Source organism: Pelecanus crispus, chromosome 17 (assembly GCF_030463565.1).
Source record: "Pelecanus crispus isolate bPelCri1 chromosome 17, bPelCri1.pri, whole genome shotgun sequence".
Lineage (NCBI taxonomy): Eukaryota > Metazoa > Chordata > Aves > Pelecaniformes > Pelecanidae > Pelecanus > Pelecanus crispus.
Window position 1 is genome coordinate 15920 of NC_134659.1, and position 6289 is coordinate 22208.

Below are 6289 nucleotides of genomic sequence, written 5' to 3' on the forward strand. Positions count from 1 at the left end.
ACATGGCTCTCTACAGAGCTGTCTGCCCAAGCTGCTAATGGCTACTCAATCCTAGATGACCATGCAACCTTTGCCTCAGCCTTGGCAAAGTGCCACACTATAATCCTGACTCTCACAGCTATTCCACCTGCCCCTGACCCTACAGCCCCAGGCAGGGCAGCTCGAAGCCAAACACACACAGACCAACAACGCTCCACAGAACACTACAAGCAACACGGCTCAAGGGCGAGAGAAAACTCTCGGTGAGAAGGACGACAACCGAACAGAAGACGCCGTCAGGCAAGGTGAACTGTGGGACCTTGATGCGAGGGGGTTCTACGGCGAGCCCCCACAGAGAGTAGAATGTCACGGCCCGTGACAACAAGTTACTCCCAGAAGTACTGAGAAGATGGACACGCAAGAAGCCTGGCATCAAGACCTAAGAACGTAACGTCACAGGGAACAAATCCCACTCCGCAGAAACGGGTGCCTGGGGAGCAGAACTGCTCACGCAGCTGGGAACGACGCCACAGAAGAGGACCATCCGGAAACTTCTGACATGCAAGACCCATCCATGCTTTAAGCTCATAGTACAAGAAAAGACGCACCGGATGGGTGCTATGCCAATGACTGCAAGCGTTCAAAACCCTACGGGTGGCTTCTGAGGGATGTGCCACACCCCTCGAGCGCAAAGAGGATGCCAGGAGGCAATGCAAGTCTAAAGACACAGAAGACAGACCACACAAATGACACAGACAGGCTGGAACTGCCCTGCCCGGCACCCCCTAACATCATGCTGACATGCAAGCCGCTGCTCCCTTGACCTGCCCAAAGGGGACCCTCCTATGGACGGCCCCCCTCCCCTAACACTCTCTTTGAAACCCCTTCCTGCAATTGCCAACCTCACCACCTCCCCCCACTGACCCCTCTATTCCAGCCCCGGTGCCTCAACTTAGCTTTCAGACAGCCAGGAGGGCGCATCCATACGACAGCAACAGCCACAGTCAGCCCACTGGATTAATCCTCCCATGGCCAGGCTCCTCTCCATCTTCTGCAAGACAAAACCAAGCCATGCACACAACGGCGCCGGTCAGCCAGCATCGCATCGGTCAACGTGGACCTTTCCCGCAACATCCCCCAACTCGGACGACGCACTGTGGCATTCCGCTGCCACACTCCACGGCAATTCCAGAGTTGGACACCGCGACTGTCATCGCTTGAGGCACCTAGGATACCAAGAGACACGGATACCATTACGCCTGTGCTCCTCCTCTCTACTACTGCCCAGCTCACCTCAAGTGCTCCTCCAGTCCAAAGGCATCCCCCACAGAACCAAGCCAGAAACACTTCAACTGACTTGCCATATAATAACACCATGCTATCAGAGTCCACCCCAGCCCACGACTGTCTCACCTTCTCAGACCGCTCATCAGCATGCAGTGTCACCCCTCTGAGCCTGTGTGCTGCACCTGCAAAAACCCAAGCAAAAAGGCATGTGCTGACACACCGCTTGAAACATTAGCCCGCCCACACCAATCCCCGTCTCACACTCCTTTATCTCCTCTCCACAGCTCGCCAGCCTGGCCTTGGTCAATTAGGGTGGCTGCATCAAGGCTTGCGCACCACCTGCAGAACCCAAATAACAGGGGTTGCTTAGAACTTCATGAGCAATACAGCACCTGGAAAGACAGCCACAGCTTCAGCCTACCAATCGCCAGTCAACATGCCCAAGTCAGCTCTGGTGCCCTCATCCTGCATAGCAGCTTGCTTCCCACCTGCAAGTAAAGAAATCCATCATGTAGTCCTATAGCCACCAGTCACCTCTTCCCTCTAATACCATGCACCGACCCACCTTCTTACAGCACGCCGCTCAGCTCTCCTGAGTCGCCCATTGGTGCGCACCTCATCCTTCTGCATCTGCAAAACCAAAAATGTATCGAACAAGTCACCAGATGCATAGTGATACCTTGACAATTCCAGAGGTCTCGTTCCCATTTCAAAGTTACATCTACACCCTAACCACAGCCTGCCATTAAAAACACAAAACAAAACCCCTGTTTAAGCACAACACAGAAAAATGCCCTAAAACCTTTGAAATGGCATCTACTTCACTAGCCCCAAACAACCCTTCCAACATGGCGCTCTTAAGAGCTGTCCACACAAGCTGCTGACAGCTACTCCATCTGAGATGACCGTACAACCTTTGCCTCAACAGTCTAGGCAAAGGGACATATTAATCCTCAACTCTTAGGGCTATTCCACCTGCCCCTGACTCTACAACCCCAGGCAGGGCGTCTCCAAGCCAAACACACACACAGACCAACGCTCCGCAGAATGCTACAAGCAACGCGGCTCAAGGGCGAGAGAAAACTCTCGGCGAGAAGGACAACAACTGAAGGGAAGATGCTGTCAGGCAAGGTGAACTGCGGGACCTTGATGTGAGGAGTCTACATGGCAAGCCCAGACAGAGAGTAGAACGTCACAGCCTGTGACAAGATGTTACTCCCAGAAGTACTGAGAAGATGGACACGCAAGAAGCCTGGCATCAAGCCCTAAGAACGTAACAATGGAGGGAAGAAATCCCACTCTGCAGAAACGGGTGCCTGGGGAGCAGAACTGCTCGCATAGCCAGGAACGCCGCCACAGAAGAGGACCATCCGGAAACTTCTGAGATGCAAGAGCAAGCCACGCTTTAACCTCGTATAAGAAAAGAAGCACCGGATCAGCACTATGAGGATGACTACAGGCATTCAAGACCCTAGGAGTGGCTTCTGAGGGGTGTGCTGTAGTCCTCAAATGCAAAGACGATGTCAAGAGCCACGGAAAGTCTAAGACACAGAAGACAGACCACACAAATGACACAGACAGGCTGGAACCACCCTGCCCGGCCCACCCTAGCATCATCTGACATGGAAGACGCTGCTCCCTTGACCTGCCCAAAGGGGACCATCCTTGAATGGTCCCCTACCCTACACTCTTTGAAACCCCTTCCTGCAATTGCCAACCTCATCACCTCCCCCCGCTGACCCCTCTTCTCCAGCCCCAGTGCCTCAACTTAGCTGTCAGATGGCAAGGAGTCCGCATCTGTCCTCAACAAGAACAGCCACAGTCAGCCCACTGAATTAATCCTCATATCGCCAGGTTCATCTCCATCTTCTGCAAGACAAAACCAACCCACACATACAGCAGCACTAGTCAGCATCGCATCAGTCAACACAGACCTCTCCCGCAACATCCCCCAACTCTGACGCACCGTGGTGTTCTGCACCAATTCCAGAGTTGTACGCCGTGACTGTCGTCGCTTGAGGCGCCTAGGATACCAAGAGACAGATACCATTGTTCTTGCGAGAACTCACTGGCCCTGTACTCCTCTCCTCTCTACTACCCAGCTCACCTCAAACACTCATCCAATTGCAAAGGCAGCCCCCATAGAACCTGCAAAATCGAAGGAGAAATACTTCAACCAAGCTGCCACGTAATGCTTCCTTTTTAAAAGCCAAGGAAGGCTCACCTTCTGATACAGCTTGTCAGCCTGCAGCATGGCCCCTCTGACCCTGCATTCACCACCTGCAAACACCCAACAAGACACACATGCCAATATACTGCCCAAAAGAAGAGCCTGCCCCGCACCCAACACAGCCCCCATGCCAGTTCACCTTGGCCAGTTGTGTGCGCTTCCTCTGTTGTTTTGAGGTTGCCATGTCAGTACTTGCACACCACCTGTAAGACCCAAACAAGGGATGATTCTAACTTGAACCAGCAGTACAAGCAATGAGAAATAGCCACTGCCTCAGCCCACCAGTCACTGCTCACCTTGCCTAGAGACAGCTCTGGTGCCAGTATCCCACAGTGCTCCTCCCTTCAGACCTTCAAATAAAAAATAGAAAACAACACTACCACCAACCAAGTAACATCTACAGTATCACCAGAGAGCCACCAACCAGATATTCCCTTTAATACTATGCACCGACCCACCTTCTTACAGTGCTCCGCTCGGCTCTCCTACATCACTCTCTGGAGCGCCACTTGTCACCCTGCAAGAACAACATTATCAACAAGTCACCTGGATGCAGAGTCATACCTTAACAATTTCAGAGGGGTGGTTCCCATTTAGGAATACCATTGAGACACCAACTATGGCCTGCCATTAATGAAGAAAGCAAAAACACCAAACCAAACCTTGGAGCCCCACCATAAAAAAAGCCCACACACCTTAATATGCTATCTCCTTTGCTACCGCTGAACATACCCTCCCACAGGGCCCTGCTCATCCCCATAAAATACTATAAAACAAGCAGTCCGCACAACCTGCAGATGTCTGCTCGATCCCAGAGCGCCACACAACCTTAGCCTCAACAGCCTAGGCATATTGACACAACAACCACAGAGTACTAACGCTATGCCACAGGCCCCCAGCTGCACACCCCCGGGGCCAGGGCAGCTCCAACTGACACACACACACAAGCACAGACGGACACGGCACGGAACCCCGCAAACAATGTGCCCCAAAGGCGAGAGAAAACTCTCGGCGAGAAGAGCGACACCGCAATGGAAGACGTTGCCAGGCAAGATGACCTGAGGGACCTCAGTGGAAGAAGGATCTACAGCAAGTCCAAAGAAAAAAAAACCACACACACCACAACAAGAAGTTTCTCACAAAAGTGAGGAGATGAATGCTCAAGAAACCTGGCTTCAAGACCTACAAAAGAAAGGACGCAGGGAAGAAATCCTAGTCTGTGAAAAGAGACGGCTAGAGAGCAGAGCTGCTCAAAGCCACAAACACCACCACCAGATAAGATCATCCGGAAACTTCTGACACACAATACTGATCCACACTTCAAGCTAGTAATGCAAGACAAGGAGTGCCTGATTTGCACTGTACTAATGAGTCCAGCCATTCAAGACCGTACAGATGGTGCCCGAGCCATGTGCCACGCTCCTTGAGCACATATACAGCTTCAAGACCCAAGGAAGGTCTAAGATGCAAAGGACAGACTGCACAAACAACACAACAGACAAAGGATGGACCCGCCCTGCCCGGCACACGCTAGCAGCATGATTGTGAATAACCTGCTCCCGTTACCTGTCCAAAGGGTTCACTTCCTGGACAGCCCCCTCCCCTACACTGTCTTTAAAACCCCTTCCTGCAACTGCCAATCTTGTCCTACCCCCTCCACAGACCCTTCTTCAGTACCCCGTCTTCAACTTAGCTTTCAGGGGGCCAGGAGCCAGTATCCATCCTCAACAAGATAAATCACACTCAGCCACCAGGACAGATCCTGCAGTCACCAGCATCCTCTACATCATCTGCAAAAGAAAATGCAACAACCTAACAAACCCAAACAAAAAAAACAATCCACAAACACCACCACCAGCACTCAGCATGGCATTGGCCAATACAGACCTTCCCGCAAAATCTCCCACCTCAGACACGCTGGGATGGTCCCGCTCATGAGCTCCATGCCGATTCCAGACTCTGATGCTGTTGCTGTGGTCACCTGAGGTACCTGGGATACCAAGAGACACAAAATTACCTTTCTGCTTGTGAGAAAAATCACTGTCCCCGTGCTCTTCCTCTCTGCTACCCAGCTCACCTCAAATGCTCATCCAATTCCAAACGCAGCCCCCATTGAACCAGCAAAACCAAAAGAGAAATACTTCAACCAAGCTGCCATGTAATGCTTTGCTGTTAAACACCAAGACAGGCGCACCTCCTCAGCCATCTCGTCAGCCTGCAGCATCACCCCCCTGACAATGCTTAGGGTACCCGGAAACACCCAAGCAAAAAGACACATGCTGAAATATCACCCAAAAGGAGAGCCTGCCTGCACCTGTGCCTGCACCCTGCTGCTTCACCCTGGCCGGTTGCCTGGGCTTCATCTGCTGCTGTCAGGGTGCCACAATGACAATAGCACACCACCTGTAAGACCCAAACGACAAGGGATAATTTTGACTTCGAACAGCAATACAGCCCCTCAAAACAGACACTACTTCAGGCCGCCAATCACCTTGCCCAAAACAGCTCTGGTGCCCATATCCCATGGCGCTCCTCCCTTTGGACCGTCAAATAAAAAGATACCATCCATAGTAAAGTCATATAGCCACTAGTCACATCTTCCCTCTAGTACCTTCTTACACTACTCCGCTCGGCTCTGTGTCACCCTTTGGTAGGCTGGTCATCCCTCTGCATCTACAAAAACAATATTATCCAAGAATCCATGATGCAGACTGATACCTTAACAATTCCAGAGAGCTTCTTCCCAATTGAAAATGCCATTGAGACACCAGCTACAGCCTACCAGGAAAAAAC